Source organism: Centropristis striata, chromosome 16 (assembly GCF_030273125.1).
Source record: "Centropristis striata isolate RG_2023a ecotype Rhode Island chromosome 16, C.striata_1.0, whole genome shotgun sequence".
Lineage (NCBI taxonomy): Eukaryota > Metazoa > Chordata > Actinopteri > Perciformes > Serranidae > Centropristis > Centropristis striata.
In genome coordinates this window covers 24,867,844-24,892,260 of record NC_081532.1, presented here as the reverse complement: position 1 = coordinate 24,892,260, position 24,417 = coordinate 24,867,844, and the positions used below count along the sequence as shown (strand labels likewise).

At 47.6% G+C, this 24,417-nt stretch overlaps 2 long non-coding RNA genes across 2 annotated transcripts; both read left to right on the top strand.

Annotated features, from left to right (window-relative positions):
- Positions 1-4,072: 4,072 nt before the first annotated feature.
- LOC131987981 (uncharacterized) lies at positions 4,073-8,417 on the top strand. Its single transcript, XR_009395844.1, has 5 exons — positions 4,073-4,201; positions 5,673-5,699; positions 6,574-6,657; positions 7,114-7,560; positions 7,714-8,417. It is a non-coding gene; the product is annotated as an uncharacterized LOC131987981 (long non-coding RNA).
- An 11,335-nt stretch (positions 8,418-19,752) lies between these two features.
- Positions 19,753-21,094, top strand: LOC131987982 (uncharacterized). The gene is made up of 2 exons (XR_009395845.1): positions 19,753-20,650; positions 20,740-21,094. It is a non-coding gene; the product is annotated as an uncharacterized LOC131987982 (long non-coding RNA).
- Positions 21,095-24,417: the final 3,323 nt, after the last annotated feature.

The window sequence follows — 24,417 nt, the reverse complement described above, 5'->3', positions numbered from 1 at the left end:
CCAGCACGCTGCGATCTAGGCCAGGTTTCTTCAGTAGGGGCTGCACCACTGCATGTTTGAAACCTCGAGGAACAAGACCAGAAGACAGACTACTGTTAATGACATTTAACACAGACTGCCCTATACTGGGGAAAACCTCTTTGAAGAAACGAGGGGAGACAGCATCACAGGGAGAACCTGATGGTTTAATATGGCCAACCAGATCCTCTAAAAAAGACAGAGACACTGGCTCGAAACCATGAAAAGCTGCAGAACAAGGATCAGTGACGGAGGGGTCAGATGCAGGAGCAGAGATGAGGGACCTAGCAGTAGCAACCTTATCAATAAAAAAGTGCAGGAAGCTATCACACATTTCAGGAGATGCCTCCAAGCTGACAGGCTGTGGGGCATTTAGAACAGAGTCAATGGTTTTAAATAACACACGCCGGTTATGATGGTTGGTCTCAATGATGTTTGCCAGGTATTCTCTTTTAGTCTCCTTAACGGTGCTCTGGTAGCGGCGCCAACAGTCTTTAAGGATATGGAAGGAAACCTGCAGTTTGTCCTTCTTCCACTTTCGTTCAGCTTTACTGCACTCCCGTCTAGCTGCACGAGTTTTGCCATTAAACCAGGGCTCAGATTTAGCTTTGGGCTGCACAGTTTTTAATGGAGCCACAGAGTCCAGTATGGTCTGGCAGGAGGAGTGAAACCAGGAGCTGAGCTCCTCAGTGTCAGCAGAGACAGGAGGCACACAGAGCTGGTCAAAAGCCACAGAGAAATTACCAGCAGTGCAAGAGTTAAAAATCTGACGTCTCTGAACAGGAGCGCCAGATTCAACTCTAGCACAGGAGAAAGCAACGTCAAACAGCACAGGCATATGATCACAAAACACATCGTCACAGATCTCCAAGTTAGACACAGTTAAACCATGAGAAAGGACGAGGTCTAAAGTGTGTCCATGTTCATGTGTGGGACCAGACACACACTGCACCAAATTAAAAGAGTCAATAAGGCTCAGGAAGTCCTTCACCAGCGGAAGGAGAAAAGGCTGGGCACAAGGAGTTGTCATTCACAGCACGGGAGTGGAATCTGTTGAAGGAGTTGGTGGACATCTTGAAGCCATTTGGAGAAGCAACTGATTTGACACAGGGGGAGAAGGTCATCACAATCAGTGCTGTTGTTCCATCTGTCTTGTCCCTCAACCACCACCTTGAGAAGCTGAAGCCTCAAGTATGTTTCCTGAGCGACCTGGTCAGAAGTCTCCAGGCATCCCTGAACAAAAGATTTCTTGGAATCTTCACCAACGTGAAAATGGCCAGGACACCAGATGGGATCACTGCCCCATTTTCAGATCCGGTCTACCTCAAAGCAGCTGCCTTGGATCCAGCCTTTTCTCTGTTATGGGTGGAGCCCCATGTGCTGGTCAGTCGTGACGTCAAGGCAGAGGTGGCACAACGAGTTAAAGGTAAATGTTAGATTAGTTAGATGAGTCTAATCTAACCGTTTTCCTCATAATCTAATTTAATTGACTGCAACAATAATTACGTATTTCAGTCTAACACACTGTATCACAAACACTAATGGTAATAAGGACTGTTTTGTTTCTGCTATTGTTTTTACATGTTTTGCCAGAGTTGATCTTGCAAGATGCTGCAGAGACTGAGCAACCTGTGCCTCTCGTTGATGAAGAAGAGCAAGAGGACCTTGGAGAAGGAGAAGGGCTGTTTGTGTTGCGCCCCTGAAAACAGGGAGAAATTATCACAAAGCATGAGCGATGTTTTCCTTCATAACAGCGTTTACTGATATGAGAAAACTAGCGCAATTTCCCCTGGGTAAAGTGGGCGGAGACCAAAGCAATCGAGTCAGATCTCGCAGATCCAGACCACAATGCAGATCACCGATAAAAATATCAAGAAATGAATCAAACTCCCTTCTTAACATTCAACCCTGTGTTCTCCACAATATGAGTCTCACTAGTTTAACAATCTATTTTAACATCATCACAGAATTTACTTTAACACCCTGTTACATTTGCTGCATACCATAAGAGGCAGAAGAAGGATGTTGGGACCACTCCAGCACTACAGCTAAGTCACTACCTTGACATAGCCGAAGGACAGAACGCCCTTTTGTTCTGGGCTTTGAACATGAAGACTCTTCCTTCACTGTTCCGAGTGGCCATCAGAGTCCTGGCAGTGCCTGCCTCCAGTGCTCCAGTGGAGCGAGTTTTCAGCCATGGTGGCATCATACTACGTCCCCATCGTGCACAAATGACTGACAGACTTTTGGTCAATTTGGTCTTTTGCAAATGCAATGCAGCATAGGGCCCTAACATATAAAAAGCACAACCCTGTTTATTGTTATGTTCATGTATTTGTTATGTTTCTCACACACACACACGCACACAAACACACACACACACACACACACAGACAATATAAGATGAGATAAATACAGGACAGGGCAGAAACTGCTGTGGAACTAGTTAAAATGCAATATGGCATCATTGGTATGGAAGTATGAAGTTAGCACTTTTGAACAAATAATTACAGTTGCACTTGTTTTTTTCAGATGTATTTAAAATTAAGAACATTCTTTCAAAATACGAGTTAAATGTTAAAAATGACTGGTTAATAGTGCAATTAGGAAGTGCAATGCCAGCACTATTTTTTCTGCAATTTCAAATGCACTTGTTTTAATAAATAAAAACAGATTTTAAAAGCATACATGATCTGTGTAAATATATTATTACTCTGTGGTTAAAAGGACTCAAAAGGACTCGAAACTCAAACTGCTGGACTTGGGACTTGACTTGATACTTGTCAGTCTTGACTCGGGACTTGCCTGTCTTGACTTGGGACTTGACTCGGAACTTGAGGGCAAAAACTTGAGACTTTCTTGGGACTTGCAAAACAATGACTTGGTCCCACCTCTGATAACTGGAAGATAATCAACATCTCCTCGTTAATGACTGGAGACAAATCCAGCGACTCTTAACGAGCGCTAACGAAGTCGGCCGGCTTGTTAACAAGCCTTAGCGATCTCTGTTTGTTTACAACAAGCTCCGGAGTAAGCGGTGTCAGTGGGGTGAAAAGACGAGTGAAAACCTCTAACCTGTTGATTTCAGGTCTTCAAGTTATGAAATACGATCCGCCGTGAACCCGAGGTATTTTATTTTGAAAATATACCGGTTTTATTTTGTGTCTGTGCACTACTTCCTGTCCCGAACGATCTGTTCTGTGCTGAATTTATGCGCCGTGCTCCGTCGTCCGACAAAGCGTCATATTTGAGTCAAAAGTCACGCAAGCGATAACACATCTGCACGCGCATTTATTTCGTGTCACGCAGGCAGATTTCAACTGCCGCGCGCACTTGTTTGATCTACGCACATATTCAGCAACTGAGTGACTGACTTTTGACACATTGGGGGCGGGGCCAAGGCTGACCCCGGGCCTCTTATGATTGGTCATTTTCCAGCCTTCCACGTGGGTGCCTTTTCAGTTTACTGCTGACAGCTGGGAGCGGCGGCATCATCTAAAGAACAACAAAGGTTGTTTCATGACGTTCACGACTACAACTCTACGCTTCATCACTTGTGATAAAAAGGTTAAAAAATGCTGTTACTTTATGGCGTCATATTTGAGTCAAAAGTCGTGCAAGCGCATTTATTTCGTGTCACGCGCGCAGATTTCAACTGCCGCGCGCACTTGTTTGATCTTCGCGCACATATTCAGCAACGGAATGAAGCAGATTCCTCCCCGTGCTCGCTCGCGGTGGAGCTCTGCTCGCGCGGAGCGAGGACTTTTGACACATTGGGGGCGGGGCCAAGGCTGACCCCAGGCCTCTTATGATTGGTCATTTTCCAGCCCTCCACGTGGGTGCCTTTTCAGTTTACTGCTGACAGCTGGTAGCGGCATCATCTAAAGAACAACAACGGTTGTTTGATGAACATTGGAAGACTTCCTGATCAGAGACTGGAGCGGTGGTCAGGAGAGAGGAGGATGTGGAGCCGGAGCTCGTCTGGGGGGTGGAGCGGGTCGGCAGCACCTGGTGTCGGTGTGGCCTGCGTCTATCTGCTGTCAGGAGGCTGACCTGGACCATGCCATGCGTGGTGAAGCATGTTTAACAAATGTTCGGAGCACAGTTATGGGGCGAATCTGTTTTGGCTGGATGTAAATCCTGTCCGCTGGCGGGACTCGTCCTTTCTGGCTTTTCGTCTGAGGTAAGAAGACATGTTTTTATTTGCTGTATATTTCGCTAGCATACTACCGTTACAATTGTGCCTTATAATGTTAGCATTTTCATATTTGAACTTTTAAACTACTGTCGAAAATTTTGTGAAATGTAGTTGCAAGTTATTTGAGGTTTTTTTGGACGATGTTTGTCGCGGCTACTGGTCTTAGGTCTAAGCTAGCGCTCTCTAGCGAGCTAGCTTTAGCATCATGTCAAGCAATTTAGAAATGGTCCGTCGAGGCAGAATATCTTTACAGTTACTCCATGTTACAGTTACCATGATGCTAACAGTTGTTATAACAGTAGATGTGTCTGGTGTTAGCAAACACTATTGATTCTAAGAGTGCATTGCATGGTTTGACTGATTTGATGCTACTGACAGACAGCCTATAATGCATTGTGAGTTGATAATCTAGGCCACAAAAGTTTATGATTGCTGTGTTTTGTCTTGTGTCTATCTGGGAAGGGGTCATTATGCTGATAATAATATAATAATGCTAAAAAATTGCTAGCTTATGCTATTTTCCTTGATTAATGTTGTCCTGTGCTGTGATATGTAGCTAATTGTATGTGGATTTTGATGGTAGCTTCTTAATAATGTAGTCCTGTTTTTTGTGAGGATGTTTTGGTATTCTTATGTAATAAGGTGTGATAGTAATACCAATGTCATACTCATCAATGGCTAAATTTGAACATTCGGTGTATTTGGATAATATTAAACTGAAACTCGTGTCACTTGGTAATGAGAGGTGAAAAAGAAAAGATAATCATGGGGATATACATTTAACCACGGAGTCAGGGCTGTAAAAATGTACTGTAATGATGAACTTTTACTTCACCATTTAAAATGTACATTGTGTCAATGTTACTCACTACTGTTAGCAGACTATTACCAAAACTATTACCATTTCTTTTTTCCAATTTGTCATGTCAACTGGTACCTGAAGTATGTGTTCCTATGACTAATATTAATGTACTCTGTGTGTGTGTGTGTGTGTGTGTGTGTGTGTGTGTGTGTGTGTGTGTGTGTGTGTGAGAGAGAGAGAGAGAGAGAGAGATTGGAAGTTGAAAATGTAGGCTTAAACAGTTTTGGATTAATTCATGTATGTGTGTGTGTGTGTGTGTGTGGCCTCAAGTGGTGCTGTGAAGCATTTTCGTTGTAGGCTTTCATCCTGTTTTCTTCTGATATTAATACTGCAGTACTATTTTGATAATAGAGGTTATCATGTAATAAGGTGTATTTGTAATACCAGAGACATAGACATTAATGGCTTAAATTTAGTATAGGGTGCATTTGGGTACTATTACACTGAAAGCTTTTGAAAGTATTCGCCACTATTATCAGATTATTACCTAACTATTGCCATGGTGTTACCGAGCTGTGGTGTCAATAGAATTATCAACCTATCCATTCATATTCATCTTCTTTGCAAGCTTTAATCCTGTTTTTCACCTCACAGATTTACAGCTTGACCATTTATTTACTGGTGAGTGTTTGTCAAAGGCTGTTATTAACATGAACTACTTTCATAAATTATGCATTATTTTCTTTTTTAACCCTTGTATGGTCCTCCCGTCGACTATATACCCATGGTCCTCAGGGGTCAGAAAGGATCCCATGACACAAGACTGTTTTTAGGACATGTAGAAAAAAAATATTATTTTTATTATTATTTTAATCATTTTATCATTTAAGGCAACTCATGCCCCAGAAATTGATTGATTGATATATAATTTTCATCATTTTTTTCTTTATTATAGGTCAATTTTAGTCAAATATTCAAAATTAGGCCTCCACTTCAAGAGAGAAAAAAGTTTAAAAAAAAACCTGGATACTTTTTTCAATAGTAATAGTGGAAAAAAATAATTCTTGATTGGAATGCACAGAGTAGGTCATGTCAACTTTTAGTGAAACTTATGTTTTGATATTTGTATATTTGAATAAAATTGACCAATAATAATGAAAAAAAAAGAAAATGAAATATATTTTTTGGTCATGAACCTTACCTTAAAAGGTGAAAAAAAGTTGGTAATATTTTTTTCTACATTTCCTAAAACCAGTCTAATGTCATGAGGTCCTTTTTGACACCTGAGGACCATGGGTGCTATAAAAATGTATAAAACACAAAAAAATGTATGAGGAAAAGTTAAAATTTATGTTATCTATAAAGGATGCAGAGGGGCACATATGCTGAAAATTTTGCTATGTTTCTTGAGGTGCTATATGTGTATTTAATCCAAATTATTATATTCAGCTTCATACTGATTTTTATGAATAAGTGATACATTAATTTAGTTAAAACATTAATGACACATTATTGTTACATTGCTGCAATGCTCACGGTTGTCATCCTGTTCTAGATAAACACTACTTCACCTAAGAGACTTGAGTATCCAGTTCTTCATTGACCTTCAGCATTCAGTTGTTTGTCTTCACCTTTTCAGGTAAGCAATTTTAAAAAAATGCTTCTGTAATGTTGAGAAACACTGAAATTATTATTTATAAAGACCTTTCAACCACTGTTCTGTGATGTCATGTATAGTGATATACAAATATATCTGAAGGAGAGGTGTATTTGGGATAATCAATATTATTAGTATTATTCGTGTATTTATTTATTTTTAAATCAGAGAATGGGGGGAAAATAGATTCTTAGTACAAAAACTAGTAACTAGTAAAAAAAAATTGGTAACAATAATGTTCATTCATTAATTGACGCTTGGTCAAACTCTCATCTAATTAAGTATTGCTGTCTCATTAACATGTTGTATTTATTTATTTTGTAGGCTAAAACCAGAGAAGCCATCACCATGTTGTTGTTTGTTGTCATTATGCAGATTTTTCAGCATGTGGTCCTCAATATATAGTATAGAAGTCACTGCATTTTCTGACTTTTCCAGGTTTCCTGTGTCCAGCATCTTCAAGACAGACTAAGCTAACTTTTCATATTTTTTGCACATTTATATTTAGGTTAGGTTAGGAATAGGTTAGGTTTATAGTAGGGTATTTAGTTTGTATAATTTAGCTTTTTATGCTGGTCTAGGGACAGCTAAGTTAGCAAATTGATTTAGTTCAAATCACTTACAGTTGCATATTATTGTTACAATTGTGTTATTTTATGAGTTATTGTTGTACAGGCTATTGTATATTGCAGGACCAAGTGAGACGAGGAAGACCACTGCTTCCAAGATGCCTCTCAGAAAGTGCGTTGGACAAGTCTCGACCTTGCAGATCCTGCCTCACTTAGCCCAACCACTTCCGACCATGGGGTACCTCAAAGACCTCCGTCAACCAGCCGGCTGTGGATGATGGATAACGGACCCACAACTCCTTCTCCAGTCTGCAAGGTATGGGTTTGTTTTTTTCCCCCATCACAGTGGACACAGACATGGCCTGATAATACAATCTGCTGTCTTAACTACTTCCTTTGAATAATAAAATATTAATTCACAATTGAGTATTTATAATGTATGAATACATTTGGTATTGTGTGTCATCAGGTTCTGAAAATACAGACACCCCCACAGTCCAAGAACAGCTGGATGACCTCTGGACCCACTTGCCCCCGTTCACCAGTTGAAAAGATAAGCTTTTTAAAAAATTCTTCAATTGTTAATTCTGCACAAAGTGATACACAAAACATTGTCTGTATTCCATTTCAACAAACACAAACATGAAATGTATATTTAAATACGTGACTTAATGCAAGTCAATCATACTAAACATCATCTTTTTTTTTTTTTAAACCAACCATTGCACACACTTCCATCCAAGGAGAGGTTACATCTTGATGGTAACTTTTTAGATTAACAAAACTTTTGTGATATTTGTAATTGTTGTTGCTGGGGAGGGGGCGGAAAGGGTAAGTCTAAACATTGCATGCAAGAGACCAACACCGGCGTCTCAGGGGAAAGCTATCTACATAACTATCAATCTACTTGTTTGCTTCAAAATTTTACGATAGTTTTGCAAATCCTGACCCAGAGAGAAGCACATCAAACAAACAAAAAAAGCAATGGTAGATTTTCAAGGCCTTTCAATGACATTAACATTATTTTCAATGACATTCATTTTGCAATTAACATTAGTTTTATCTTCTAAAACATTAGAAGTGACAGTCGTCGGTTTGCATGGTCTTAGCGGGAGAGTTACTGGTTCGCATGGTCTCAGAGGCAGAGTTACTGGTTCACATGGTCTCAGCGACAAAGTTACTGGTTCACATGGTTTCAGCGGCAGAGTTACTGGTTCACATGGTCTCAGCGACAGAGTCACCGATTCACATGGTCTCTCAGCGACACAGTCGCCGGTTCGCATGGTCTCGGTGGCAGTCGCCGGTTCACATGGTCTCAGTAGCAGTCGCCGGTTCGCATGGTCTCAGTGGCAGTCGCCGGTTCGCATGGTCTTAGCGGGAGAGTTACTGGTTTGCATGGTCTCAGAGGCAGAGTTACTGGTTCGCATGGCCTCAGCGACAAAGTTACTGGTTCACATGGTCTCAGCGGCAGAGTTACTGGTTCACATGGTCTCAGCGACAAAGTTACTGGTTCACATGGTCTCAGCGGCAGAGTTACTGGTTCACATGGTCTCAGCGACAGAGTCACCGGTTCACATGGTCTCTCAGCGACACAGTCGCCGGTTCGCATGGTCTCGGTGGCAGTCGCCGGTTCACATGGTCTCGGTAGCAGTCGCCGGTTCGCATGGTCTCAGTGGCAGTCGCCGGTTCGCATGGTCTTAGCGGGAGAGTTACTGGTTTGCATGGTCTCAGAGGCAGAGTTACTGGTTCACATGGTCTCAGCGACAAAGTTACTGGTTCACATGGTCTCAGCGGCAGAGTTACTGGTTCACATGGTCTCAGCGACAGAGTCACCGGTTCACATGGTCTCTCAGCGACACAGTCGCCGGTTCGCATGGTCTCGGTGGCAGTCGCCGGTTCACATGGTCTCAGTAGCAGTCGCCGGTTCGCATGGTCTCAGTGGCAGTCGCCGGTTCGCATGGTCTTAGCGGGAGAGTTACTGGTTTGCATGGTCTCAGAGGCAGAGTTACTGGTTCACATGGTCTCAGCGACAAAGTTACTGGTTCACATGGTCTCAGCGGCAGAGTTACTGGTTCACATGGTCTCAGCGACAGAGTCACCGGTTCACATGGTCTCTCAGCGACACAGTCGCCGGTTCGCATGGTCTCGGTGGCAGTCGCCGGTTCACATGGTCTCAGTAGCAGTCGCCGGTTCGCATGGTCTCAGTGGCAGTCGCCGGTTCGCATGGTCTTAGCGGGAGAGTTACTGGTTTGCATGGTCTCAGAGGCAGAGTTACTGGTTCACATGGTCTCAGCGACAAAGTTACTGGTTCACATGGTCTCAGCGGCAGAGTTACTGGTTCACATGGTCTCAGCGACAGAGTCACCGGTTCACATGGTCTCTCAGCGACACAGTCGCCGGTTCGCATGGTCTCGGTGGCAGTCGCCGGTTCACATGGTCTCAGTAGCAGTCGCCGGTTCGCATGGTCTCAGTGGCAGTCGCCGGTTCGCATGGTCTTAGCGGGAGAGTTACTGGTTTGCATGGTCTCAGAGGCAGAGTTACTGGTTCACATGGTCTCAGCGACAAAGTTACTGGTTCACATGGTCTCAGCGGCAGAGTTACTGGTTCACATGGTCTCAGCGACAGAGTCACCGGTTCACATGGTCTCTCAGCGACACAGTCGCCGGTTCGCATGGTCTCGGTGGCAGTCGCCGGTTCACATGGTCTCAGTAGCAGTCGCCGGTTCGCATGGTCTCAGTGGCAGTCGCCGGTTCGCATGGTCTTAGCGGGAGAGTTACTGGTTTGCATGGTCTCAGAGGCAGAGTTACTGGTTCACATGGTCTCAGCGACAAAGTTACTGGTTCACATGGTCTCAGCGGCAGAGTTACTGGTTCACATGGTCTCAGCGACAGAGTCACCGGTTCACATGGTCTCTCAGCGACACAGTCGCCGGTTCGCATGGTCTCGGTGGCAGTCGCCGGTTCACATGGTCTCGGTAGCAGTCGCCGGTTCGCATGGTCTCAGTGGCAGTCGCCGGTTCGCATGGTCTTAGCGGGAGAGTTACTGGTTTGCATGGTCTCAGAGGCAGAGTTACTGGTTCACATGGTCTCAGCGACAAAGTTACTGGTTCACATGGTCTCAGCGGCAGAGTTACTGGTTCACATGGTCTCAGCGACAGAGTCACCGGTTCACATGGTCTCTCAGCGACACAGTCGCCGGTTCGCATGGTCTCGGTGGCAGTCGCCGGTTCACATGGTCTCGGTAGCAGTCGCCGGTTCGCATGGTCTCAGTGGCAGTCGCCGGTTCGCATGGTCTTAGCGGGAGAGTTACTGGTTTGCATGGTCTCAGAGGCAGAGTTACTGGTTCACATGGTCTCAGCGACAAAGTTACTGGTTCACATGGTCTCAGCGGCAGAGTTACTGGTTCACATGGTCTCAGCGACAGAGTCACCGGTTCACATGGTCTCTCAGCGACACAGTCGCCGGTTCGCATGGTCTCGGTGGCAGTCGCCGGTTCACATGGTCTCAGTAGCAGTCGCCGGTTCGCATGGTCTCAGTGGCAGTCGCCGGTTCGCATGGTCTTAGCGGGAGAGTTACTGGTTTGCATGGTCTCAGAGGCAGAGTTACTGGTTCACATGGTCTCAGCGACAAAGTTACTGGTTCACATGGTCTCAGCGGCAGAGTTACTGGTTCACATGGTCTCAGCGACAGAGTCACCGGTTCACATGGTCTCTCAGCGACACAGTCGCCGGTTCGCATGGTCTCGGTGGCAGTCGCCGGTTCACATGGTCTCAGTAGCAGTCGCCGGTTCGCATGGTCTCAGTGGCAGTCGCCGGTTCGCATGGTCTTAGCGGGAGAGTTACTGGTTTGCATGGTCTCAGAGGCAGAGTTACTGGTTCACATGGTCTCAGCGACAAAGTTACTGGTTCACATGGTCTCAGCGGCAGAGTTACTGGTTCACATGGTCTCAGCGACAGAGTCACCGGTTCACATGGTCTCTCAGCGACACAGTCGCCGGTTCGCATGGTCTCGGTGGCAGTCGCCGGTTCACATGGTCTCAGTAGCAGTCGCCGGTTCGCATGGTCTCAGTGGCAGTCGCCGGTTCGCATGGTCTTAGCGGGAGAGTTACTGGTTTGCATGGTCTCAGAGGCAGAGTTACTGGTTCACATGGTCTCAGCGACAAAGTTACTGGTTCACATGGTCTCAGCGGCAGAGTTACTGGTTCACATGGTCTCAGCGACAGAGTCACCGGTTCACATGGTCTCTCAGCGACACAGTCGCCGGTTCGCATGGTCTCGGTGGCAGTCGCCGGTTCACATGGTCTCGGTAGCAGTCGCCGGTTCGCATGGTCTCAGTGGCAGTCGCCGGTTCGCATGGTCTTAGCGGGAGAGTTACTGGTTTGCATGGTCTCAGAGGCAGAGTTACTGGTTCACATGGTCTCAGCGACAAAGTTACTGGTTCACATGGTCTCAGCGGCAGAGTTACTGGTTCACATGGTCTCAGCGACAGAGTCACCGGTTCACATGGTCTCTCAGCGACACAGTCGCCGGTTCGCATGGTCTCGGTGGCAGTCGCCGGTTCACATGGTCTCAGTAGCAGTCGCCGGTTCGCATGGTCTCAGTGGCAGTCGCCGGTTCGCATGGTCTTAGCGGGAGAGTTACTGGTTTGCATGGTCTCAGAGGCAGAGTTACTGGTTCACATGGTCTCAGCGACAAAGTTACTGGTTCACATGGTCTCAGCGGCAGAGTTACTGGTTCACATGGTCTCAGCGACAGAGTCACCGGTTCACATGGTCTCTCAGCGACACAGTCGCCGGTTCGCATGGTCTCGGTGGCAGTCGCCGGTTCACATGGTCTCAGTAGCAGTCTCCGGTTCGCATGGTCTCAGTGGCAGTCGCCGGTTCGCATGGTCTTAGCGGGAGAGTTACTGGTTTGCATGGTCTCAGAGGCAGAGTTACTGGTTCACATGGTCTCAGCGACAAAGTTACTGGTTCACATGGTCTCAGCGGCAGAGTTACTGGTTCACATGGTCTCAGCGACAGAGTCACCGGTTCACATGGTCTCTCAGCGACACAGTCGCCGGTTCGCATGGTCTCGGTGGCAGTCGCCGGTTCACATGGTCTCGGTAGCAGTCGCCGGTTCGCATGGTCTCAGTGGCAGTCGCCGGTTCGCATGGTCTTAGCGGGAGAGTTACTGGTTTGCATTGTCTCAGAGGCAGAGTTACTGGTTCACATGGTCTCAGCGACAAAGTTACTGGTTCACATGGTCTCAGCGGCAGAGTTACTGGTTCACATGGTCTCAGCGACAGAGTCACCGGTTCACATGGTCTCTCAGCGACACAGTCGCCGGTTCGCATGGTCTCGGTGGCAGTCGCCGGTTCACATGGTCTTGGTAGCAGTCACCGGTTCGCATGGTCTCAGTGGCAGTCGCCGGTTCGCATGGTCTTAGCGGGAGAGTTACTGGTTTGCATGGTCTCAGAGGCAGAGTTACTGGTTCACATGGTCTCAGCGACAAAGTTACTGGTTCACATGGTCTCAGCGGCAGAGTTACTGGTTCACATGGTCTCAGCGACAGAGTCACCGGTTCACATGGTCTCTCAGCGACACAGTCGCCGGTTCGCATGGTCTCGGTGGCAGTCGCCGGTTCACATGGTCTCAGTAGCAGTCGCCGGTTCGCATGGTCTCAGTGGCAGTCGCCGGTTCGCATGGTCTTAGCGGGAGAGTTACTGGTTTGCATGGTCTCAGAGGCAGAGTTACTGGTTCACATGGTCTCAGCGACAAAGTTACTGGTTCACATGGTCTCAGCGGCAGAGTTACTGGTTCACATGGTCTCAGCGACAGAGTCACCGGTTCACATGGTCTCTCAGCGACACAGTCGCCGGTTCGCATGGTCTCGGTGGCAGTCGCCGGTTCACATGGTCTCAGTAGCAGTCGCCGGTTCGCATGGTCTCAGTGGCAGTCGCCGGTTCGCATGGTCTTAGCGGGAGAGTTACTGGTTTGCATGGTCTCAGAGGCAGAGTTACTGGTTCACATGGTCTCAGCGACAGAGTTACTGGTTCACATGGTCTCAGCGGCAGAGTTACTGGTTCACATGGTCTCAGCGACAGAGTCACCGGTTCACATGGTCTCTCAGCGACACAGTCGCCGGTTCGCATGGTCTCGGTGGCAGTCGCCGGTTCACATGGTCTCAGTAGCAGTCTCCGGTTCGCATGGTCTCAGTGGCAGTCGCCGGTTCGCATGGTCTTAGCGGGAGAGTTACTGGTTTGCATGGTCTCAGAGGCAGAGTTACTGGTTCACATGGTCTCAGCGACAAAGTTACTGGTTCACATGGTCTCAGCGGCAGAGTTACTGGTTCACATGGTCTCAGCGACAGAGTCACCGGTTCACATGGTCTCTCAGCGACACAGTCGCCGGTTCGCATGGTCTCGGTGGCAGTCGCCGGTTCACATGGTCTCGGTAGCAGTCGCCGGTTCGCATGGTCTCAGTGGCAGTCGCCGGTTCGCATGGTCTTAGCGGGAGAGTTACTGGTTTGCATTGTCTCAGAGGCAGAGTTACTGGTTCACATGGTCTCAGCGACAAAGTTACTGGTTCACATGGTCTCAGCGGCAGAGTTACTGGTTCACATGGTCTCAGCGACAGAGTCACCGGTTCACATGGTCTCTCAGCGACACAGTCGCCGGTTCGCATGGTCTCGGTGGCAGTCGCCGGTTCACATGGTCTTGGTAGCAGTCACCGGTTCGCATGGTCTCAGTGGCAGTCGCCGGTTCGCATGGTCTTAGCGGGAGAGTTACTGGTTTGCATGGTCTCAGAGGCAGAGTTACTGGTTCACATGGTCTCAGCGACAAAGTTACTGGTTCACATGGTCTCAGCGGCAGAGTTACTGGTTCACATGGTCTCAGCGACAGAGTCACCGGTTCACATGGTCTCTCAGCGACACAGTCGCCGGTTCGCATGGTCTCGGTGGCAGTCGCCGGTTCACATGGTCTCAGTAGCAGTCGCCGGTTCGCATGGTCTCAGTGGCAGTCGCCGGTTCGCATGGTCTTAGCGGGAGAGTTACTGGTTTGCATGGTCTCAGAGGCAGAGTTACTGGTTCACATGGTCTCAGCGACAAAGTTACTGGTTCACATGGTCTCAGCGGCAGAGTTACTGGTTCACATGGTCTCAGCGACAGAGTCACCGGTTCACATGGTCTCTCAGCGACACAGTCGCCGGTTCGCATGGTCTCGGTGGCAGTCGCCGGTTCACATGGTCTCAGTAGCAGTCGCCGGTTCGCATGGTCTCAGTGGCAGTCGCCGGTTCGCATGGTCTTAGCGGGAGAGTTACTGGTTTGCATGGTCTCAGAGGCAGAGTTACTGGTTCACATGGTCTCAGCGACAGAGTTACTGGTTCACATGGTCTCAGCGGCAGAGTTACTGGTTCACATGGTCTCAGCGACAGAGTCACCGGTTCACATGGTCTCTCAGCGACACAGTCGCCGGTTCGCATGGTCTCGGTGGCAGTCGCCGGTTCACATGGTCTCAGTAGCAGTCGCCGGTTCGCATGGTCTCAGTGGCAGTCGCCGGTTCGCATGGTCTTAGCGGGAGAGTTACTGGTTTGCATGGTCTCAGAGGCAGAGTTACTGGTTCACATGGTCTCAGCGACAAAGTTACTGGTTCACATGGTCTCAGCGGCAGAGTTACTGGTTCACATGGTCTCAGCGACAGAGTCACCGGTTCACATGGTCTCTCAGCGACACAGTCGCCGGTTCGCATGGTCTCGGTGGCAGTCGCCGGTTCACATGGTCTCGGTAGCAGTCGCCGGTTCGCATGGTCTCAGTGGCAGTCGCCGGTTCGCATGGTCTTAGCGGGAGAGTTACTGGTTTGCATGGTCTCAGAGGCAGAGTTACTGGTTCACATGGTCTCAGCGACAAAGTTACTGGTTCACATGGTCTCAGCGGCAGAGTTACTGGTTCACATGGTCTCAGCGACAGAGTCACCGGTTCACATGGTCTCTCAGCGACACAGTCGCCGGTTCGCATGGTCTCGGTGGCAGTCGCCGGTTCACATGGTCTCAGTAGCAGTCGCCGGTTCGCATGGTCTCAGTGGCAGTCGCCGGTTCGCATGGTCTTAGCGGGAGAGTTACTGGTTTGCATGGTCTCAGAGGCAGAGTTACTGGTTCACATGGTCTCAGCGACAAAGTTACTGGTTCACATGGTCTCAGCGGCAGAGTTACTGGTTCACATGGTCTCAGCGACAGAGTCACCGGTTCACATGGTCTCTCAGCGACACAGTCGCCGGTTCGCATGGTCTCGGTGGCAGTCGCCGGTTCACATGGTCTCAGTAGCAGTCGCCGGTTCGCATGGTCTCAGTGGCAGTCGCCGGTTCGCATGGTCTTAGCGGGAGAGTTACTGGTTTGCATGGTCTCAGAGGCAGAGTTACTGGTTCACATGGTCTCAGCGACAAAGTTACTGGTTCACATGGTCTCAGCGGCAGAGTTACTGGTTCACATGGTCTCAGCGACAGAGTCACCGGTTCACATGGTCTCTCAGCGACACAGTCGCCGGTTCGCATGGTCTCGGTGGCAGTCGCCGGTTCACATGGTCTCAGTAGCAGTCGCCGGTTCGCATGGTCTCAGTGGCAGTCGCCGGTTCGCATGGTCTTAGCGGGAGAGTTACTGGTTTGCATGGTCTCAGAGGCAGAGTTACTGGTTCACATGGTCTCAGCGACAAAGTTACTGGTTCACATGGTCTCAGCGGCAGAGTTACTGGTTCACATGGTCTCAGCGACAGAGTCACCGGTTCACATGGTCTCTCAGCGACACAGTCGCCGGTTCGCATGGTCTTGGTGGCAGTCGCCGGTTCACATGGTCTCGGTAGCAGTCGCCGGTTCGCATGGTCTCAGTGGCAGTCGCCGGTTCGCATGGTCTTAGCGGGAGAGTTACTGGTTCACATGGTCTCAGCGACAAAGTTACTGGTTCACATGGTCTCAGCGGCAGAGTTACTGGTTCACATGGTCTCAGCGACAGAGTCACCGGTTCACATGGTCTCTCAGCGACACAGTCGCCGGTTCGCATGGTCTCGGTGGCAGTCGCCGGTTCACATGGTCTCGGTAGCAGTCGCCGGTTCGCATGGTCTCAGTGGCAGTCGCCGGTTCGCATGGTCTTAGCGGGAGAGTTACTGGTTTGCATGGTCTCAGAGGCAGAGTTACTGGTTCACATGGTCTCAGCGACAAAGTTACTGGTTCACATGGTCTCAGCGGCAGAGTTACTGGTTCACATGGTCTCAGCGACAGAGTCACCGGTTCACATGGTCTCTCAGCGACACAGTCGCCGGTTCGCATGGTCTCGGTGGCAGTCGCCGGTTCACATGGTCTCAGTAGCAGTCGCCGGTTCGCATGGTCTCAGTGGCAGTCGCCGGTTCGCATGGTCTTAGCGGGAGAGTTACTGGTTTGCATGGTCTCAGAGGCAGAGTTACTGGTTCACATGGTCTCAGCGACAAAGTTACTGGTTCACATGGTCTCAGCGGCAGAGTTACTGGTTCACATGGTCTCAGCGACAGAGTCACCGGTTCACATGGTCTCTCAGCGACACAGTCGCCGGTTCGCATGGTCTCGGTGGCAGTCGCCGGTTCACATGGTCTCAGTAGCAGTCGCCGGTTCGCATGGTCTCAGTGGCAGTCGCCGGTTCGCATGGTCTTAGCGGGAGAGTTACTGGTTTGCATGGTCTCAGAGGCAGAGTTACTGGTTCACATGGTCTCAGCGACAAAGTTACTGGTTCACATGGTCTCAGCGGCAGAGTTACTGGTTCACATGGTCTCAGCGACAGAGTCACCGGTTCACATGGTCTCTCAGCGACACAGTCGCCGGTTCGCATGGTCTCGGTGGCAGTCGCCGGTTCACATGGTCTCAGTAGCAGTCGCCGGTTCGCATGGTCTCAGTGGCAGTCGCCGGTTCGCATGGTCTTAGCGGGAGAGTTACTGGTTTGCATGGTCTCAGAGGCAGAGTTACTGGTTCACATGGTCTCAGCGACAAAGTTACTGGTTCACATGGTCTCAGCGGCAGAGTTACTGGTTCACATGGTCTCAGCGACAGAGTCACCGGTTCACATGGTCTCTCAGCGACACAGTCGCCGGTTCGCATGGTCTCGGTGGCAGTCGCCGGTTCACATGGTCTCGGTAGCAGTCGCCGGTTCGCATGGTCTCAGTGGCAGTCGCCGGTTCGCATGGTCTTAGCGGGAGAGTTACTGGTTTGCATGGTCTCAGAGGCAGAGTTACTGGTTCACATGGTCTCAGCGACAAAGTTACTGGTTCACATGGTCTCAGCGGCAGAGTTACTGGTTCACATGGTCTCAGCGACAGAGTCACCGGTTCACATGGTCTCTCAGCGACACAGTCGCCGGTTCGCATGGTCTCGGTGGCAGTCGCCGGTTCACATGGTCTCAGTAGCAGTCGCCGGTTCGCATGGTCTCAGTGGCAGTCGCCGGTTCGCATGGTCTTAGCGGGAGAGTTACTGGTTTGCATGGTCTCAGAGGCAGAGTTACTGGTTCACATGGTCTCAGCGACAAAGTTACTGGTTCACATGGTCTCAGCGGCAGAGTTACTGGTTCACATGGTCTCAGCGACAGAGTCACCGGTTCACATGGTCTCTCAGCGACACAGTCGCCGGTTCGCATGGTCTCGGTGGCAGTCGCCGGTTCACATGGTCTCAGTAGCAGTCGCCGGTTCGCATGGTCTCAGTGGCAGTCGCCGGTTCGCATGGTCTTAGCGGGAGAGTTACTGGTTTGCATGGTCTCAGAGGCAGAGTTACTGGTTCACATGGTCTCAGCGACAAAGTTACTGGTTCACATGGTCTCAGCGGCAGAGTTACTGGTTCACATGGTCTCAGCGACAGAGTCACCGGTTCACATGGTCTCTCAGCGACACAGTCGCCGGTTCGCATGGTCTCGGTGGCAGTCGCCGGTTCACATGGTCTCAGTAGCAGTCGCCGGTTCGCATGGTCTCAGTGGCAGTCGCCGGTTCGCATGGTCTTAGCGGGAGAGTTACTGGTTTGCATGGTCTCAGAGGCAGAGTTACTGGTTCACATGGTCTCAGCGACAAAGTTACTGGTTCACATGGTCTCAGCGGCAGAGTTACTGGTTCACATGGTCTCAGCGACAGAGTCACCGGTTCACATGGTCTCTCAGCGACACAGTCGCCGGTTCGCATGGTCTCGGTGGCAGTCACCGGTTCACATGGTCTCGGTAGCAGTCGCCGGTTCGCATGGTCTCAGTGGCAGTCGCCGGTTCGCATGGTCTTAGCGGGAGAGTTACTGGTTTGCATGGTCTCAGAGGCAGAGTTACTGGTTCACATGGTCTCAGCGACAAAGTTACTGGTTCACATGGTCTCAGCGGCAGAGTTACTGGTTCACATGGTCTCAGCGACAGAGTCACCGGTTCACATGGTCTCTCAGCGACACAGTCGCCGGTTCGCATGGTCTCGGTGGCAGTCGCCGGTTCACATGGTCTCAGTAGCAGTCGCCGGTTCGCATGGTCTCAGTGGCAGTCGCCGGTTCGCATGGTCTTAGCGGGAGAGTTACTGGTTTGCATGGTCTCAGAGGCAGAGTTACTGGTTCACATGGTCTCAGCGACAAAGTTACTGGTTCACATGGTCTCAGCGGCAGAGTTACTGGTTCACATGGTCTCAGCGACAGAGTCACCGGTTCACATGGTCTCTCAGCGACACAGTCGCCGGTTCGCATGGTCTCGGTGGCAGTCGCCGGTTCACATGGTCTCAGTAGCAGTCGCCGGTTCGCATGGTCTCAGTGGCAGTCGCCGGTTCGCATGGTCTTAGCGGGAGAGTTACTGGTTTGCATGGTCTCAGAGGCAGAGTTACTGGTTCACATGGTCTCAGCGACAAAGTTACTGGTTCACATGGTCTCAGCGGCAGAGTTACTGGTTCACATGGTCTCAGCGACAGAGTCACCGGTTCACATGGTCTCTCAGCGACACAGTCGCCGGTTCGCATGGTCTCGGTGGCAGTCGCCGGTTCACATGGTCTCAGTAGCAGTCGCCGGTTCGCATGGTCTCAGTGGCAGTCGCCGGTTCGCATGGTCTTAGCGGGAGAGTTACTGGTTTGCATGGTCTCAGAGGCAGAGTTACTGGTTCACATGGTCTCAGCGACAAAGTTACTGGTTCACATGGTCTCAGCGGCAGAGTTACTGGTTCACATGGTCTCAGCGACAGAGTCACCGGTTCACATGGTCTCTCAGCGACACAGTCGCCGGTTCGCATGGTCTCGGTGGCAGTCGCCGGTTCACATGGTCTCAGTAGCAGTCGCCGGTTCGCATGGTCTCAGTGGCAGTCGCCGGTTCGCATGGTCTTAGCGGGAGAGTTACTGGTTTGCATGGTCTCAGAGGCAGAGTTACTGGTTCACATGGTCTCAGCGACAAAGTTACTGGTTCACATGGTCTCAGCGGCAGAGTTACTGGTTCACATGGTCTCAGCGACAGAGTCACCGGTTCACATGGTCTCTCAGCGACACAGTCGCCGGTTCGCATGGTCTCGGTGGCAGTCGCCGGTTCGCATGGTCTCAGTAGCAGTCGCAGGTTCGCATGGAGTTACTGGTTCACATGGTATCAACGGCGGAGTTACTGGTTCACATGGTCTCATTTCTGTGCTGAATTGATGCGCCATGCTCCATCGTCCGTCAAAAATAGAAGCTCTGTGCAAGTTTTGCCAGGGCTGATGGATGGCGGTGCGACGACGGACTCACTACGCAGTGGATCTGGAGTCGGTGGAACCTCACACAGTGATTATAATTAATGCGTATTGGCTCCGCCGACAGATCTGCAGCCATTATGCATGCAGTGGAATTTAGGGGTAACAGGATACATAATTTGTTGGTGAGTGACTTGGACACCCTCTCTTCTGTAAAGTTCAACCGAATGGGTGTAATACTCCATAAATACAACAGAGTACACATTACCTCTGGAAGTCTATGAGAAAGAGCCCATGAAATCCAGGGTCTTTATGAAGCTGCAATTTCCCTGCTTTTCTTAATTTGTATTATTAGCAGAGCTGAGCCCAATCAACACCTATATAGCAAAGCACTGTTTTATAGGTCTTGTATTTTTTGAAGATATCCTGATATTGAATTCTCATTAAACATTCCAGGAAGGAGTTCTCAGAGACATCCTGGTATGTAGACTTGCTAGATGGTTTCATCTGAAGGAGTTCCAAGATGGCACAGTGGATGGCAGCTTCAAAACATGGATCACCTCGTTCCACGACGCTGGACTGCACTATGAGAGGGCACGAATATCAAGCCTTTGTGGGATCACTATGAACGCCCTAAGGCGAAAAGCTGGGACAGATCTTTCCGGCAATATAGCGGGACATTTGCAGGACGGCACTATGAAAGAGGCTTCTTTGCCTTCTGTGATATCTGACTTCCAGCACCGACAAAGTGACCGATATCTGTAAGTAAATACCCCAATCCTCATGTCTTTGCACTGGCTCCCTGTTAATTTTCGTATTGATCTTAAGATTTTCTTGTTTGTTTTTAAAGCTTTGAATGGACTGACCCCATAGTACATCAAGGACCTCATCCAAATCTATACTCCATCGCTCAAATTGAGGTCCGAGGGCCAGCTCCAGCCCGTGGTGCCTAGAGCGAAATTTAAAACCAGGGGGGACAGGGCTTTCTCTGTGGTGGTCCCCAGACTTTGGAATGCCCTCCCCCTCCATGTCCCAACAGCCCCCACGGTGGAGTGCTTTAAGTCTCGTCTTAAGACCCATTTTTATTCCCTGGCTTTTTAACTTTGCGTGAGTTTTGTGGTCCTCTGTGTCTTTTATTTCTTTGACTACTTCAAACTATGTCTTTTATTTATTTTACTATCTGTTTGATTTTATTGTTTTATTTATAGCATAATTTTAGAGTAATACACTTATTATTTATTGCTGATTGTTATATGGAAATGTTTGTTTTATTGTTGATTCTATGTACAGCACTTTGGAGATGTTTTTGTTGTTTAAATGTGCTATACAAATAAAGTGGATTGGATTGAAGTAAAATCATGTAGAGTGGTTGTCTTACTGCAGTAACCTCCTCATAGACACTGTGTAGCTTAAGGCTACAAGAAGTTATTTCTTCCTGCAGCCGGCGGATTATCTCAACCACGGTGGACAGAACCCAATGTATATCTTTAAGAGTTTTGAGTGATGCTGTTGTGGCCATTTCATAGTGTCTCTGAGCTGATCTCTAAGGTACTCTGTATTTTGGACCAAAAACTCCTTTGTATTCCGGTATCCATGTTCCTGACTGTCATTAATGTCATGTCTGATTTCCATCAGAGGTTGATTTAACTATGGTATATGTTCCTTTTCAATTTTCATGTCCCACACCATTACTTCTACTTTGTGAACTGAATGTTGCAATTCTTCCAAGGGACAGGAGGTTACAACTGAGCAGTTAGAGAGTCACCATCACATAAATAAATATCAATTAGAGCCATTGTGTTTGAGCGAACCTCTCATTCCCGGGGTCTGAAGAATTCAATATGTTCTTGTGGCTACCACCACGGGGAGCCTGTTGTCCAGGGCAGCTATTCTCAAACTTGGGGTCCCGACCCCAATTGGGGTCGTGAGATGATTTCTGGGGGTCGCCAAATCATTTTGGAAGTCAGCTCTGTCTCCACTGTGTTAAAGTGTTCATATGTTTTAGTCTTTTTGGTAATTTTGTGTTTTTTTAGTCATTTTGTGTCTTTTTTTTTTTTTTTTTTTTTTTGTCTTTTTTGGTAATTTTGTGTCTTTTTTTGGGGGGTAATTTTGTGTCTTTTTTAGGTAATTTTGTGTCTTTTCTGGTCATTTTGTGTCTATTTGTGGTCATTTTGTAGTCAATTTGAGTCCCTTTTTGCTTAATTTTATGTAATGTTTTGGTCGTTTTATGTTTTTTTATGTCTTTTTTTATCATTTTGTGTCATTTTGAGGTCAATTTGATTCTTTTTTGGGTAATTTTGTGACAAATCCCAAAGTAGCAAGTTATTACTTTCCAAGGAGTCTCTGGCTTGAAGTTGACTGTTGCACACTCAGGAGGTCAGAATGGACCTTTAAACTTATAGCAAAGGACTTAGATTAAAACTAACAATAAAATATAAAAAAAAATATATAAATGCACAGACAGAGATATGTTTTAGTTGTTCTCTGCTTCATTATTTGTCCAAAGTTTGTCGCATCAACTGAGTTTGTATGATCTGAACTGTGAGATTCTGTTCAGTGAGGGGGGGTTACAGACAACATGCATGTTAAATTTGGGGTCGCGACTCAAAAAGGTTGAGAACTACTGGTCCAGGGTATGGTAAATTACACAGCTATCTTTTTTTTGCCGAGTATTTAAAGAATAAAGTCAATGAATGCCAGATTCCTATTGGCTTAACAAGGGAGAGTTGACTGGGGTGTGGATTTTGAATATTAAAATATAGACTCAAATAAAGCAGACAATTTTTATGGCAGATTGCCACAAAACATCGGCTACTGCAAGCAAAAGTGGCCCAAATCTGTTTTTTTTTTTTTTTTTTGGCTTATATGTGTCTGTTTTTGTTTTGTTTTGTACAGTATGCAGCACAGATCACATGGAATCAAATTTTTTTCAAATCAGAACCGGGTCTCTTTGTGATCCTAAATCGGATATATTTCTGATGTTTTCCAATGCAACCTCAGGCTGAACAGTCATGTCGCATTTCACAGTGGTCACAATTCAGGACTGTAAGTTCACAAGCAGTCTGATATGAACCACATTTATAAAACAATGTGAACACGGCTGTGAACGGCTGGCAGCTCAATCTTAAACAGTACAAGTTAACACTGGCGTGAGAAAACAGAAAGTCTAAAGGCCGGTGTTGTGTCCTTACTGGTTTCCACACTAACTGGTTGCCGTAGGCTATGATCTGCGCATTTTCTGTTACGCATGAGCTGTCCGTGGTACTGAAACCACTTGCTGTTAATGTGAGAATTCTGTCTGATGCAGGCCTATGTTATGCTGTCCGTTGGCACCTTATCTACCGTTTAATACTGTAAGAAATAAAGCATGAAAATCATAAAAATCTAAGTGCAATCAGCACTTGTAGGAAGGTGGGTGGCACGGCATTTCTGTGTCATGTGCTATAGTTGAGCCGCAAATATAACGACCACCCATGTCCGACTGGTCCCTCCTCCTACATCATAAACAACACATCGCAGAGTTCCAGGGTGTGGAGAGGCTCATCCCACATGGGCTGGGTTACAAATACAATTATACATTTATTTCCTTTGTTACATACATGTTTATATTTTTTTGTAACAAAATATGTTTTTATCATACTTGGCTGGGTGGGCCAGTGAGTATAATGGGCGGGCCCTTTGCTGGCTACGTGTCTGGACTACAGATCTCCAGAAAATTATCTCATTATCTCGAGAAAACAAATGAAATTAACTCGTTATCATGAGAAAAAAATATATGAATGCATGGCCGTTCACCTAATAAGATAAGATATCTATCTACCCACCCTAGAAGAAGCAGCAAAAACTATGTAAGACAACCTGTTATTGTCTAGGGCAGGGATTCCCAAAGTGTGGTGCATGCACCCCTGGGGGTGCGCGAGCTTCCGCTAGGGGGTGTGCGAGATGAAAAATGTAATGGCGGTCTGATAATAACACAATTCAATTTTTTCCCCCCACACAATAAAGAAGTGAAAATTAACATTTCCTTTGTAAAATGTAAAATCAAAAACTGTAATATTAATTAATAAATAAATGCAGGCTATTCTAAATGCACTTCATCTTCAAATGAAGTGTAGAAGAAGTTATCTTCTTCCATTTTTCCAACCTGTGTTATGATTGATGATTATGATGATGATACGATTATGACGGGTTGTTCAGCTCCACGCTCATTTAAACTTGCTGCAATTTTTGTTCAACGCGGCTCAAAATATTATAACATTTTCCCCAACTTATGTGCTTTCTGCCTCTGATCCTGAGCCTGTCATCATCCTCTTTGCTCTTAAAAGTGTAAGCTTGCGCATAACTTTGTTGCATTATATTGAAACTGTGTTCAGGTTAATTCAAATGCGAGACCGCATTGTTGTGATGGTGATTATTTTATTATATGTGTTCTCATTTAAGCATGATTAAACATGCCGCCTTTAATATGGCTATGAAAAAGCTTATTGCATTTTGTTTTTTTTGAAGGTGTGGGGGATTGGGGGTGCGT